We start from the raw sequence: 16,634 nt of genomic DNA, 5'->3' as shown, positions 1-16,634 counted from the left end.
CGATAGGCATTGACAAATTAAATAAATTACAGATCAACTTTTTTTCTAGCATCAAAACTGTGGGCGAATTGTGGGCGATGGGATGGTATAAGTAAAATTTTTTTATAGAATGGTAATATATGCGCTGCGTATAAAACTATGGAATCTTTATCTAAAATTTAAACTCTCTAGCTTTAATATCTTCCGAGTTATTAGCGTTCATTTAGACGATTTTTTAAAGTTTGTAGGCAAGTTTTGGATCTTAGAGGGGGCGTGGAAAACATTTTTTTTGGCAACAATACATTTTAGTTGTGTATATTTTGTTTTTGTTTGCTGTAAAACACTTTTTTTGATTGCCTTATTCCTGCTCCATCACATACAAAATACCCTTATATTCTACGATAAACCGGTATAAAAATACATACGAATGCTCACAAAACTTGCATAGCGTTAATTAGCAAACCAAAAGAAAACCCAAAACGAAAATACCCAAAATTCGTACACCCTTAACTTGCGAACTACTAATGCTGCAGGCATTTCATTAGAAACGTGTGTCGAAAAATTTTTTGCGTTTCCCTGATATTTTAAACTTTTTATTAGAGCTTTTTCATATTTCTCGAAAGCGGCTTTAGGGACTGACACTCCTTAAAGTAAAAAGTCACGTTTAAAATTTTTTATTCATGAAGAATGGCCATATGTACTAATTTATGCTAAAAAAATTTAACTGAAATGTTTTGGTTTCGTCGATACCTATTTTTTGATCAACTTTAACGCCTATAACGCATAAATCTGTCTGCAGCCCACATTAGCATATCTTTACACTTTCGTTTTGCGGGTTTTTATATCTCCATCTCCATTTCCTCCTTTTAGCTGAGTTAAAGATATTTGATCCTTCTTCCTCGCTAAAAAAAAGTTAAGAAAAATAAGTAATATGAATATTCTCTTCACCCATAAAAATGTAGTTGAATTTTATAATACATGTGTTATAGGAAGTTAAAACGCACTTGCTAATTGTGCCAGCAATAAAGATTGATACTGTGTGTATACTTACAATTCTGGGAACCATATACTCTGCTGTCGTTCAATTGATTTTGTTGTTTGTGTTGCAAAAATTTACATTGACTACTAACGATATTTACTTTGGTCCCATCAATGCTAATTTACGACCTTTAATAGTGACGGATTATATTTTCGTCAGCACTTTCAACAACGCGTATGTAATAAGTGTACCTAAAACAGGCGTGGGTGACGTCTAAACATTTGGACCGAATGCAGAGAGAACGAAAGAGCGACTGAGTCTTAAGGACAGGCCACTCTGTATAATTCTTCTCCAATCCAAAATAGAAGCAGTGTTATCTTAACTACACAAATAAAAAGGCCCCTATATCAACGGTATGGCATACATACATACAGAGAATTATTGCCTACGTTTTATACAGGGATGCCACACAAACCGGCGTCGGATTTGGTGACGGTTGGTTTGGAAACCAACCCATCAAAACCGTATGCGTCCCAGAACTTTGAGCAATATCCTCTATTTGGAAAAATTTGGAAAAATGACCATGGTTGGATACATACATTAAGTATTGAATACTGAATAGGTTTCGCTGCCCTTCCCGGCAGTCGGCTCCTTTCAAATATTAATTTTAATTAATTAATTAATTTAAAGCTATCGGGCTAAAACATTCCCAGAAGTCTTCTTTCTATTACAGGTAATATATAAGTCGGAACCAGCCGGATCGGACAACTATATCTTATAGCTCCCATGGGAAGTATCGGGGAACAAATTTAAAAAAAAATTATATCTTCGGTGTTTTTTAACATATAACCTTCTAAGCTTGGAAATAGCATTTTTTGGATAGTTCTGAATTTTGAAATAAATATTTTTAAAATCGGACGACTATATCATATAGCTGCCATAGGAACGATCGGAAAATTAGTGGTAAAATAATATTACAAATTGTGTATTTTTAACATACAACCTCCTACGCTTGGAAATAACAATTTTTAATTGGTTTTAAATTTCAAATTAAATGTTATCAAAATTGGACGACTATGTCCAATTTCAATTTTTAGTTAGTTTTGCATTTCAAATTAAATTTTATAAAAATCTGAGGACTTTGTCATATAGCTCTCAAATGAACGATCGGAAAATTGGTGGGAAAATAATATAAAACAAATTATAGCTTTGGGGCTTTACGACATATTATTTTTGGGAATATAATTGGGAATATAATTTCTTATATTTTTAAGAATTTCGAATTCAATTTAATAAAAGTAGGACCACTCTAACATACAGATGTCAAAAAAATGGTCTGAAACAATCCTTAAAAATTTTGCACGGTGTTACTAAAGTTAATTATTTCTAATAACTGCAAGGGTAAACAAACTTCGGCTTGCCGAAGATAACTTCCTATCTTGTTAGATCCACAGTTTGCAAAATATTCTTTTGAAAAAGGCAGCATGTTTTTATAAGTTGTTTTTAATAGCTAAAGCTTTTTTAACATGCAATTTTTACCAGAAATAGGTTTTATTTTATACTACAATACTAAGCACCGTACTATTCATAATTCGTTAACACAACATTTCGATCACTACCTCGAAATATGGTATATTAAAGTTCATGGAAATTGGAACCCCTGTCAGTCTGGACGGTTTGTAGATTGTTTTTTGCCCTTGCAGAGGGTATAATAATTTTAGTTAGAAGTTTGCAACGTAGTGAAGGAGACGTTTCCAACCCCATAAAGTTTTCTATTGCAGGTAGTATATAAGGCGGAACAAGAAGGATATATATATCCGGGTATATCTTATAGCTGCCATTGGAATTATCGAAAAAAAACAATTTAAAAAAATGAATTATTTGGTGACCTTGATCAAGAATATGTATACTTCATGGCGTCGGAAATACTTCCTTTTACCTATTGCATACTTTCTGACGAATAAGACTCGTTTTTTAATTAGTTCTGAATTCCGAATTTAATTTTATCAAAATGGGACGACTATAGCATAAAGCTGTCATAGGAAAGATCGGAAAGTGGGTGTAACGACTCAATACGGTCGATGTTCACTTGATATTGTGGACTCCAAACCGACGAACAATATTCCAAAATAGGACGGACAAGAGAGATAAATAATAATTTGGTCGTATAAGGGTCTTAAAATTCTTTTAACCAACGCTTTATAAACCCAAAAACACTCATGGCTTTGTTAACAGGGTCGAGTGGCGTATTTATAAGAAAGTAGCTGATAAACGTAGGAGTATCCCTATAAAAAGTCATAACGTTGCATTTAAGGCAGTTCAAATATAAAAGGTGTGTGTACAATCCATGAAAACAATCAATATCTGACTGTAAGTTAAATCCCGACGCTATATCATTATATGACAAACAAAGCTTAACATCATCAGCATACATTAGTACACGAGAATGTGTTATGATTGAGGGAAGATAGTTAATAGGCAAAGTAAATAGCAAAGGGTCCAAATGACTACCCTGAGGCACTCCAGATGTCACGTAGATCAATTTTGAAACAGCATTCTTGAATATAACCCTCTTAGTCCTATCATTCAAGTAACATGAAATCCAAGATAATATATTACCAGGAAACCCAAGCTGATCTAATTTGAATAAAAGAAAAGAATGGTTCACAGTTTCAAAGGCCTTACAAAAATCTGTATATATAACGTAAGTCTGCATTTTTTCTTTAATCCAATATTACAATAGATGTCAATTCAAGAAGGTTGGTGGTGTTCGATCTTCGCTTAAGAAAACCATGCTGACAGGGTAAATGTTGCAAATGAGAAGTGATAATACGTTCAAATACTTTAGGAATTGCCGTCAATTTAGAAGTACCTCTATAATTTTGGCATCCGCTCTCGCACCCTTTTAATGAAGTGGAAAAATAAAAAAACATTTACAGTTAGTAGTAAAAATTGATGATAAAATAGACAAATTAAAAATTTTAGGAATCGGTTTACAAATGGTTGACGCACAAAACTTGAGTTGCCGTTGTAGGTGCTAAATCTTTTAAGAGAGAACATCCGATAGTTATAGGTTTAAAAATGCAATTCGCCCTATTTAAGGGATTAGGGTGGTTAGAATTTCACCAAGCAGAATCCGCCTATGCCTCCATTAAGTTTAAACGTACCGATGAAGGCAATGCCAATGCTTACGTTTGGCATTAACAAAGTTGTGTAACTGTTTCGGAACATTTGAAAATTTAAATTTACATACATGGAATAGCAATGACTGTTGAAATCATTCAAATCCGTTCGAGCCACCACATTTTAAAAAATTTCTGCTTGATCAAATTCTAACTACCACAATACTTTAAAAAGGGTACAAAACACAACAAAAATAGGGCATGAGAAAAAAATATTCTATCGACTGAGCGCGGCTTGTGCGACACTAAAGTAAACACTCGCACAAAATCACTGAAAAATACAAAAACTCAGAGCACAAAAGTAAACACAGCTCTTCAAAGGCGACGCTAATTCGAAAATCAATGACATATTACATATGATATATAATATTGGGAATATCATCTTTTTATATTTTTAATAATTTTGGATTAAAATTAATAAACATCGGACGGCTCTAAGATATAGCTGTCAAAGAAACGGTCAGAGAAACACAGAAACTATTTTTAATATTACTGAAGCTAGCAAAAATCCTAAAAAATTGTATATGGTGTTACTAACGTTGAGTATTTCTTATAACTGCAATAATTTTTTCAAGACATTGCTTATATAGAAAATCACTAAGTAAAGATAAAAATTTTAATGTGCAGATAGTTCATAGATTTCATAAGTGTTGCCTTAAATAAAGTTTATATACGGGGGATTTAGAAGTTGTCAAAAATGACGTCTGTGACACCGAGATTTGCTTTCTGGGGAAATTTTGGTTGTAGGAGTTTTCTGTGGCACCCCGATAATAAAATAATTATTTTTACCATTGATTTATAAAAACGAACCTCACAAAACAAAAAACATGGTGGAAATGTATACATTGATCAATTTGGAATTCAGTGTCATTTTTGATTTTTCATTTTCTAAGAGTAAAAATCTGCGAAGCGTGCCTCTTCTATTCCGAAGATCCGATTTTCATTAAACTTTTTTGCTTTTCCAGTTCATAACGACAAAACAAAATATTCATTTGAACGGCTTTGCGAAATTTTGAGTTTTACCGCAGCTATAGGGGTCCTAATAGTTAGTTAGTTTTGCATTTCGAATTAAATTTTATACAAATCTGAGGACTTTGTCATATAGCTCTCAAAGGAACGATCGGAAAATTGGTGGGAAAATATTATAAAACATATTATTTTTGGGAATACAATTGGGAATATAATTTCTTATATTTTTAAGAATTTCGAATTCAATTTAATAAAAGTAGGACCACTCTAACGTACAGATGCCAATAAAATGGTCTGAAACAATCCTTAAAAATTTTGCACGGTGTTACTAAAGTTAATTATTTCTAATAACTGCAAGGGTTAACAAGCTTCGGCTTGCCGAAGATAACTTCCTATCTTGTTAGATCCACAGTTTGCAAAATATTCTTTTGAAAAAGGCAGCATGTTTTTATAATTTGTTTTTAATAGCTAAAGCTTCTTTTAACATGCAATTTTTACCAGAAATAGGTTTTATTTTATACTACAATACTATGCACCGTACTTTACATAATTCGTTAACACAACATTTTATCACTACCTCGAAATATGGTACATTAAAGTTCATGGAAATTGGTACCCCTGTCAGTCTGGACGGTTTGTAGATTGTTTTTTTTTACCCTTGAAGAGGGTATAATAATTTCAGTTAGAAGTTTGCAACGTAATGAAGGAGACGTTTCCAACCCCATAAAGTATATATATTCTTGATCAGCATTCCTATACTAGTCAATCTAGCCATGTCCGTCTGTCCCTCCGTCTGTCCGTCTCGTCTCTCAGTTTTAAAGCTATCGGAATATAGCTATAGCTGAAACTTTCCCAAAAGTCTTCTTTCTATTGCAGGTAGTATATAAGGCGGAACAAGAAGGATATATATATCCGGGTATATCTTATAGCTGCCATTGGAATTATCGAAAAAAACAATTTAAAAAAATTAATTCTTTGGTGACCTTGATCAAGAATATGTATACTTCATGGCGTCGGAAATACTTCCTTTTACCTATTGCATACTTTCTGACGAATAAGACTCGTCTTTTAATTAGTTCTGAATTCCGAATTTAATTTTATCAAAATAGGACGACTATAGCATAAAGCTGTCATAGGAAAGATCGGAAAGTGGGTGTAACGACTCAATACGGTCGATGTTCACTTGATATTGTGGACTCCAAACCGACGAACAATATTCCAAAATAGGACGGACAAGAGAGATAAATAATAATTTGGTCGTATAAGGGTCTTAAAATTCTTTTAACCAACGCTTTATAAACCCAAAAACACTCATGGCTTTGTTAACAGGGTCGAGTGGCGTATTTATAAGAAAGTAGCTGATAAACGTAGGAGTATCCCTATAAAAAGTCATAACGTTGCATTTAAGGCAGTTCAAATATAAAAGGTGTGTGTACAATCCATGAAAACAATCAATATCTGACTGTAAGTTAAATCCCGACGCTATATCATTATATGACAAACAAAGCTTAACATCATCAGCATACATTAGTACACGAGAATGTGTTATGATTGAGGGAAGATAGTTAATAGGCAAAGTAAATAGCAAAGGGTCCAAATGACTACCCTGAGGCACTCCAGATGTCACGTAGATCAATTTTGAAACAGCATTCTTGAATATAACCCTCTTAGTCCTATCATTCAAGTAACATGAAATCCAAGATAATATATTACCAGGAAACCCAAGCTGATCTAATTTGAATAAAAGAAAAGAATGGTTCACAGTTTCAAAGGCCTTACAAAAATCTGTATATATAACGTAAGTCTGCATTTTTTCTTTAATCCAATATTACAATAGATGTCAATTCAAGAAGGTTGGTGGTGTTCGATCTTCGCTTAAGAAAACCATGCTGACAGGGTGATATATGCAAGGAACATATTGTAAATGTTGCAAATGAGAAGTGATAATACGTTCAAATACTTTAGGAATTGCCGTCAATTTAGAAGTACCTCTATAATTTTGGCATCCGCTCTCGCACCCTTTTAATGATGTGGAAAAATAAAAAAAACATTTACAGTTAGTAGTAAAAATTGATGATAAAATAGACAAATTAAAAATTTTAGGAATCGGTTTACAAATGGTTGACGCACAAAACTTAAGCACACATTCAGAAGTCCATCTGGACCGGGAGAATGAGTTGCCGTTGTTGGTGCTAAATCTTTTAAGAGAGAACTTTCGATAGTTATAGGTTTAAAAATGCAATTTTCCCTATTTAAGGGATTATGGTGGTTAGAATTTCACCAAGCAGAATCCGCCTATGCCTCCATTAAGTTTAAACGTATCGATGAAGGCAATGCCAATGCTTACGTTTGGCATTAACAAAGTTGTGTAACTGTTTCGGAACATTTGAAAATTTAAATTTACATACATGGAATAGCAATGACTGTTGAAATCATTCAAATCCGTTCGAGCCACCACATTTTACAAAATTTCTGCTTGGTCAAATTCTAACTACCATAATACTTTAAAAAGGGTACAAAACACAACAAAAATAGGGCATGAGAAAAAAATATTCTATCGACTGAGCGCGGCTTGTGCGACACTAAAGTAAGCACTCGCACAAAATCACTGAAAAATACAAAAACTCAGAGCACAAAAGTAAACACAGCTCTTCAAAGGCGACGCTAATTCGAAAATCAACGACATATTACATATGATATATAATATTGGGAATATCATCTTTTTATATTTTTAATAATTTTGGATTAAAATTAATAAACATCGGACGGCTCTAAGATATAGCTGTCAAAGAAACGGTCAGAGAAACACAGAAACTATTTTTAATATTACTGAAGCTAGCAAAAATCCTAAAAAATTGTATATGGTGTTACTAACGTTGAGTATTTCTTATAACTGCAATAATTTTTTCAAGACATTGCTTATATAGAAAATCACTAAGTAAAGATAAAAATTTTAATGTGCAGATAGTTCATAGATTTCATAAGTGTTGCCTTAAATAAAGTTTATATACGGGGGATTTAGAAGTTGTCAAAAATGACGTCTGTGACACCGAGATTTGCTTTCTGGGGAAATTTTGGTTGTAGGAGTTTTCTGTGGCACCCCGATAATAAAATAATTATTTTTACCATTGATTTATAAAAACGAACCTCACAAAACAAAAAACATGGTGGAAATGTATACATTGATCAATTTGGAATTCAGTGTCATTTTTGATTTTTCATTTTCTAAGAGTAAAAATCTGCGAAGCGTGCCTCTTCTATTCCGAAGATCCGATTTTCATTAAACTTTTTTACTTTTCCAGTTCATAACGACAAAACAAAATATTCATTTGAACGGCTTTGCGAAATTTTGAGTTTTACCGCAGCTATAGGGGTCCTAATAGTTAGTTAGTTTTGCATTTCGAATTAAATTTTATACAAATCTGAGGACTTTGTCATATAGCTCTCAAAGGAACGATCGGAAAATTGGTGGGAAAATATTATAAAACATATTATTTTTGGGAATACAATTGGGAATATAATTTCTTATATTTTTAAGAATTTCGAATTCAATTTAATAAAAGTAGGACCACTCTAACGTACAGATGCCAATAAAATGGTCTGAAACAATCCTTAAAAATTTTGCACGGTGTTACTAAAGTTAATTATTTCTAATAACTGCAAGGGTTAACAAACTTCGGCTTGCCGAAGATAACTTCCTATCTTGTTAGATCCACAGTTTGCAAAATATTCTTTTGAAAAAGGCAGCATGTTTTTATAATTTGTTTTTAATAGCTAAAGCTTCTTTTAACATGCAATTTTTACCAGAAATAGGTTTTATTTTATACTACAATACTATGCACCGTACTTTACATAATTCGTTAACACAACATTTTATCACTACCTCGAAATATGGTACATTAAAGTTCATGGAAATTGGTACCCCTGTCAGTCTGGACGGTTTGTAGATTGTTTTTTTTTACCCTTGAAGAGGGTATAATAATTTCAGTTAGAAGTTTGCAACGTAATGAAGGAGACGTTTCCAACCCCATAAAGTATATATATTCTTGATCAGCATTCCTATACTAGTCAATCTAGCCATGTCCGTCTGTCCCTCCGTCTGTCCGTCTCGTCTCTCAGTTTTAAAGCTATCGGAATATAGCTATAGCTGAAACTTTCCCAAAAGTCTTCTTTCTATTGCAGGTAGTATATAAGGTGGAACAAGAAGGATATATATATCCGGGTATATCTTATAGCTGCCATTGGAATTATCGAAAAAAACAATTTAAAAAAATTAATTCTTTGGTGACCTTGATCAAGAATATGTATACTTCATGGCGTCGGAAATACTTCCTTTTACCTATTGCATACTTTCTGACGAATAAGACTCGTCTTTTAATTAGTTCTGAATTCCGAATTTAATTTTATCAAAATAGGACGACTATAGCATAAAGCTGTCATAGGAAAGATCGGAAAGTGGGTGTAACGACTCAATACGGTCGATGTTCACTTGATATTGTGGACTCCAAACCGACGAACAATATTCCAAAATAGGACGGACAAGAGAGATAAATAATAATTTGGTCGTATAAGGGTCTTAAAATTCTTTTAACCAACGCTTTATAAACCCAAAAACACTCATGGCTTTGTTAACAGGGTCGAGTGGCGTATTTATAAGAAAGTAGCTGATAAACGTAGGAGTATCCCTATAAAAAGTCATAACGTTGCATTTAAGGCAGTTCAAATATAAAAGGTGTGTGTACAATCCATGAAAACAATCAATATCTGACTGTAAGTTAAATCCCGACGCTATATCATTATATGACAAACAAAGCTTAACATCATCAGCATACATTAGTACACGAGAATGTGTTATGATTGAGGGAAGATAGTTAATAGGCAAAGTAAATAGCAAAGGGTCCAAATGACTACCCTGAGGCACTCCAGATGTCACGTAGATCAATTTTGAAACAGCATTCTTGAATATAACCCTCTTAGTCCTATCATTCAAGTAACATGAAATCCAAGATAATATATTACCAGGAAACCCAAGCTGATCTAATTTGAATAAAAGAAAAGAATGGTTCACAGTTTCAAAGGCCTTACAAAAATCTGTATATATAACGTAAGTCTGCATTTTTTCTTTAATCCAATATTACAATAGATGTCAATTCAAGAAGGTTGGTGGTGTTCGATCTTCGCTTAAGAAAACCATGCTGACAGGGTGATATATGCAAGGAACATATTGTAAATGTTGCAAATGAGAAGTGATAATACGTTCAAATACTTTAGGAATTGCCGTCAATTTAGAAGTACCTCTATAATTTTGGCATCCGCTCTCGCACCCTTTTAATGATGTGGAAAAATAAAAAAAACATTTACAGTTAGTAGTAAAAATTGATGATAAAATAGACAAATTAAAAATTTTAGGAATCGGTTTACAAATGGTTGACGCACAAAACTTAAGCACACATTCAGAAGTCCATCTGGACCGGGAGAATGAGTTGCCGTTGTTGGTGCTAAATCTTTTAAGAGAGAACTTTCGATAGTTATAGGTTTAAAAATGCAATTTTCCCTATTTAAGGGATTATGGTGGTTAGAATTTCACCAAGCAGAATCCGCCTATGCCTCCATTAAGTTTAAACGTATCGATGAAGGCAATGCCAATGCTTACGTTTGGCATTAACAAAGTTGTGTAACTGTTTCGGAACATTTGAAAATTTAAATTTACATACATGGAATAGCAATGACTGTTGAAATCATTCAAATCCGTTCGAGCCACCACATTTTACAAAATTTCTGCTTGGTCAAATTCTAACTACCATAATACTTTAAAAAGGGTACAAAACACAACAAAAATAGGGCATGAGAAAAAAATATTCTATCGACTGAGCGCGGCTTGTGCGACACTAAAGTAAGCACTCGCACAAAATCACTGAAAAATACAAAAACTCAGAGCACAAAAGTAAACACAGCTCTTCAAAGGCGACGCTAATTCGAAAATCAACGACATATTACATATGATATATAATATTGGGAATATCATCTTTTTATATTTTTAATAATTTTGGATTAAAATTAATAAACATCGGACGGCTCTAAGATATAGCTGTCAAAGAAACGGTCAGAGAAACACAGAAACTATTTTTAATATTACTGAAGCTAGCAAAAAATCCTTATAACTGCAAGGGTATACAAGCTTTGGCTTCCCGAAGCTTACTTCCTTTCTTGTTTTAAGCTAATTTTTTCAAGACATTGCTTATATAGAAAATCACTAAGTAAACATAAAAATTTTAATGTGCAGATAGTTCATAGATTTCATAAGTGTTGCCTTAAATAAAGTTTTATACGGGGGATTTAGTAGTTGTCAAAAATGACATCTGTGACACCGAGATTTGCTTTCTGGGGAAATTTGGTTGCAGGAGTTTCCGATAATAAAATAATTATTTTTACCATTGATTTATAAAAAAGAACCTCACAAAACAAAAATCATGGTGGAAAAGTATACATTGATCAATTTTGAATTCAGTGTCATTTTTGATTTTTCATTTTCTAAGAGTAAAAATCTGCGAAGCGTGCCACTCCTATTCCGAAGATCCGATTTTCATTGAACTTTTTGCTTTTCCAGTTCATAACGACAAAACAAAATATTCATTTGAACGGCTTTGCGAAATTTTGAGTTTTACCGCAGCTATAGGGGTCTAAATATGGCATATTTGGTACTTTTTTGAAAAAGTTGCAATCAGTCAATATTCCATATCTTTGAGTGGTTGAATATCTTCATGATGTTTTCCCTAATCAACCAAGAACTAATATGGCTTTTAAAACATAACCTTGGAAGCAGGGGTGGCACGCTTCGCAGAATTTCGCAGAAGAGAACGCACAAAAAGGAATTTTTTCCTCTCCCTCTCACAACATGTCCTCCCTAATGAATGCGGATGAAGGCTTATAGGCCAAGTGACTACGCTTTTGTAGACCCTTTCATTTAAAATAATTCAAAACTTTTGGTAAATGCATATAATTTAAATAATTTGTGTGAGGGTTAATATATTTGTTTTTTTTTTTTAGTTAATAAGCTTATCATTTTTAATTTATTAATAAGTGAATTTTCAAAATTATATTTTTACATAATGATTTCAGAGTCGAACATATCCATAAATACCCTGCATTCATGTGAAACGGATCATGCATGACAAAAGGGACATGCCTGAGAAACACGGCTCTCATTTGGCTTTGACCGAGTCGCTGGCTGCTCTGTCGCCGTAGCAGTCGACTTCGTGCTAACTTAGCGCTTAAACTGAATTATGAAACTGCAGGGCAGCGATTGATATCAGTTCTATTTTTTAATCGAATCGATTCTGTATGCTGCACAGTTCACGTAGCAAATTTACATATGAAACTATGAAATCTTTATCTAAAATTCACAGTTCGCTCTCGACAATCTAAGATGACCGACGTGTCCTTCCGCATATTGGTAAAGCACCGCAGCTTCTCAACCCATAATCAAAACAAGCGCAAAGATAGCTTCCACTTATCTACATTTTGATCAGAGCAATTAATGTTTGTGATTTTTTTTTCTTAGGACACAGTCAAAATGTATTTATTCAACGAATTGTACATTAGAGTATAACATTCGAAGAATGTCTTATTCAACTTTTACAAAGAAATATTCGAGAATATGGCAATGGTTGTCCGGACTTGTCAAAAGTTGAATACCGTCATAATTCGATGCTGGATCATCAGAAATCCAAAAATCAAAGTTCATTCGTTAGATAATACTTAGCCCCAGGTAACGCTGTAGAGTCTTTTTAATTACAATTTTTCAATTTTTTTAAGACTTTGAAGTGAAAAAACTATTTGTTTTTTAAATTGGGTAACTTCTGATTGTAAAATCAAAATTATGCACGAAAAATAATCGACAGATTCACCTTGTAAAATATGTACAGGAGAAGTGTTTAAAATTTCAAAAGGAACGGTGAAGTATGTATGATGGGCACCGACTTTGAGTTGTGGGAAAAATGATTAAAAGTTTATAATGCAAAAAACTCCAGTGCAAAACGAAAATCCGGAGATATAAAAATACTCATACTGATACTCATACTGAAAATACTCAATTTGATACAAAATTCTTCAGATATTACACAATTAATATAAAAAATGAAAAAAATAAAATCTTAATACCGGATCCTCTCGTTAAACTAACCAGAACATATATACGTTGGATACGAAAAAGTCGAGGTTTGCCTATACATCCTTCCTCCAATGCGCTGCAATACCTGATCTCCAATTGGACATACCGAAAGTTTTGCAAGAATACATCAATCTGCTCGAACTGTGGCCTTGCCGTTCATGAAAATACAGAAAAAAGTCTAATATGTGTGGGAGTGGTGTGGCTACCCAGATCAGCTGGTCTAATAACGAGAGATTGTTCAGAACTAACGTCGTGGCAAGCTTGCCAAAATTGAGAAGGAAATCAGAATTTGCAACGACGAGGAGAGAACGTTCGAAAACGACTCGAGTACAAAATACGTGAAAAAACGCAGACGAAAAACTAAGACGCAGATTATTCCATTTAACAAAACCGAATTATAATACTAAAAACCTCACAATAAAACTATAATAAATATAATCAAAACCAGTTGGATTTCCCACATAATTTGGGGGCTCAACCAATAAAAGCCAAGAGTAAAAATGAAAAGGAAAGTGCAGAAAAGATCGAGAAATCCGTCATCAGAACAGTTTAACTCCGCTAAACTAAAAGCTCGGAAGGGTGCAAAAATATTCGCGATACGCATAAAAAACGCAGCCGGCAATCAAGCGTGTGCGAATACACATACAATTTTGATATCCATTAGTGTCCGTGAGAGTGCAAAATGACAAAATTGAACCATTTTGAGAGCATTAGTGCGATGCTTCGAGATGAAAAAAAAGCAAAATATTCTACTTTTGCACAAGTTTGTTTTTGAAGAGGACGGGGACAAAAACAATAGAAAATAGCTGCGCTAGTTTCAAGGTTACGAAACTGACAAAACACATATTTTGCAATTTGCAAAAATATTCCTTGTTGGTCAACGCAGAATTCAACGAGAACGAAGAAAATGAAAGCGAAGATGACGAATCTGAAGACGAAAGAAAAGAAAATCAAGCAGCAGACGCCATAAGCATTCGAAGCAGTAGCAGTTCTAAAAACAACCGCGAAACAAGCAGTTTTTTTTGAAACACCGAAGTTCGCTGTAAGCTTTCGTGACATAAAGGACTCAGTCCGCGCGTTCAGTGGCGAAGACAATTTGTCGGTCGAAGTGTGGTGAAGGAATTTGAGGACATTTTTGCCAAGCGATCGCTGCAAAGCCTTGCCAAAATGTTTGCCAATAGTGGGCGCGAACTAACGAGTTGTGTGAAACTAAAGCAAACCTTACTGGCCGAGTTCAAGACCGCGACAAACAGTGCTCAGTTACACAATTTGATGGCGGAAAGAAAAATTAAGAAAGGTGAAGGTCTGCAAGAATATTTTTTGCATATGAAAGAACTAGCTTCAAGGGGAAACATCGAAAGCAGTGTCTTAATCCAATACGTAATCGTGGGAATTGACCATTCGTGTGCAAATAAGCTAGCGCTCTACAATTAAAAAAGTCTGAGCGAGTTTAAAGACAAACCGAAGTGCTACGAAGTAATCCGCGGAAAATCAAAAAGTGAGAGTAAAAGTTAATTCACGTTCTCAAAGGCGAAAAAAAGTGAGAAATAAAAGCAGAGATCTAAAGTGTTACAATTGCGGCGCAAAAGGTCACACATTTGCGAAGTGCAAAAACAAAAACAAATGACGAAAATGTTTTCAGTGTAACAATTTCGGACGTATCGCAAAAGAATGCCCAGAAAAGAGTTTGACTGACAAAATGGAATCAATCAACATGTGTAAGGTGTCAACTGCTCACGCGTTTATGAGCATCACTGTAGAGGCCAATAATGTAAAGTTCACCGCTCTGATCGACACCGGAAGCAAGTACAATTTGGTTACCGATACCACATTTAAAAACCTAAAAAAGCCAAAGTTAAGTGAGTGCAACGCTTATCTCATCGGTTTCGGTAAATCAGATCAAAACAAGATTAAACCATCGGTTTCGTTTGAACATAAAATTACAATTGACGGTGAACAATTCGTAACGAAGTTTCTTGTGGTCGAGTCGCAGTTCCTGGAGGAGATGGTTCTTGGTGAAGAGTTTTGCAAGCAAGCCCAATTGACAATTTCTAGTGAAGGCGTGAAAGTAACCAAACCACGTAGTGCCGACGCAGAGATCAATTCGATTTTTAAAAGTGGCACTTAAGACTTCGAAGCAGTTATAACTGACATCGAACCATCAGCAAGCATAAGAGCTAAAGAGGTAGTTTACAAAGCCGTTCAAAACTATCAACCGGTAAGCACTAAATCCACAAACATTCAAATGCGTTTGATCCTTACAACGATATGACGATACACTCACGACCTCGAAAACTTTCGTATGCCGAGCGATGCTTCATAGACAAACAAACCGACCAAAGGCTGAAGGACGATGTAATTGACGCCTCCGAGTCGGGAAACAGCAGCCCAGTTGACCTAGATAAAAAACGTGACAGATCTCATCGCCTATGAATATTTTACTGACGAATCAATCATCATCAGAGACCATATTCCTCTCTCTTTGATCGAACGTCGTTCGTCACACACAACGGACATTTCCAGTTTCTTTGAGTTCCTTTCGGGCTCTCCAATTCGCCGAGCGTATTCCAACGACAAGTAAATACTATCTTCAGAGACCTGACTTGTAAAAGAGGGGCGATACCGTACGTCGACGACATTTTAATATCTGCAAAAACGGAGAAAGAAGCTGTAGAAAACATCATCGAAGTTCTAAAGAGATGCTCAGAGTATGGACGTTTAATTTACCTCAAAAAATTTCATTTACTTGGGTCACATAATTGAAAATCAGAAAATAAGTCCATCGCCGTCCAAAACACATGCTGTGACATCGTTTCCTGTTCCGATTAATTTGAAAGAACCACCAAGTTTCCTTGGCTTGGTGCGCTATTTCCGAAAGTTCATCGCCAACTTCTTGCAGATAGCTAAACCTTTATCTGACATACGAAACAAGATTTCATTGCGGCGACCAACAGCTAGATGCGTTTAACAAATTAAAGGTTCTCATTACGCAATAACCAGTCCTAAAAATTTTCCATCAGCAGCACGAGACTGAACTCCATACGGATGCTTCAATCGATGGATTCGGCAAAGTTTTGCTGCAAAAAGTTACGGACGATAACCAGTGACATCCTATATATTATACGAGCAAAAAGACGACAGATGCTGATAGGAAGTTCACGAGCTACGAGCTCGAAATCTTAGCTGTTGTGGAAGACTTCAAAAAGTTCAGGGTCTACTTACTGGGTTTGCGCTTTAAACTTATAACAAACTGTAATGCTCTAGCCAAGACATAGACAAAAAGGAAAAAATTTATCGCTGGATTCTTCATTAACAAGACTTAATTCGCCACGTCGTCGTGTACACATGATGATGA

At 34.5% G+C, this 16,634-nt stretch overlaps 1 protein-coding gene across 24 annotated transcripts in view; it reads right to left on the bottom strand.

The window, feature by feature from the left end:
• Positions 1-1,318, bottom strand: part of LOC108021916 (zinc transporter 2) — a 183,430-nt gene extending 182,112 nt beyond the window's left edge. For 7 of the 24 annotated variants that reach the window (XR_007764844.1, XM_050889592.1, XM_050889593.1 and 4 more), the window contains exons 1-2: positions 1,031-1,315; positions 730-881 (exon numbers count right to left, since the gene is read on the bottom strand). The gene's annotated coding sequence lies outside the window, so the exon portion shown is untranslated. Of the gene's footprint in view, positions 1-729; positions 882-1,030 lie in introns of all 24 variants that reach the window. The other 17 variants (XM_050889606.1, XM_050889608.1, XM_050889610.1 and 14 more) reach the window with 10 other exon arrangements.
• Positions 1,319-16,634: the final 15,316 nt, after the last annotated feature.

This window comes from Drosophila biarmipes, unplaced genomic scaffold, assembly GCF_025231255.1.
Source record: "Drosophila biarmipes strain raj3 unplaced genomic scaffold, RU_DBia_V1.1 ptg000004l, whole genome shotgun sequence".
Classification (NCBI taxonomy): domain Eukaryota; kingdom Metazoa; phylum Arthropoda; class Insecta; order Diptera; family Drosophilidae; genus Drosophila; species Drosophila biarmipes.
Note: the sequence above shows the minus strand (reverse complement) of the source record. Positions and strands in the feature narration are given on the sequence as shown.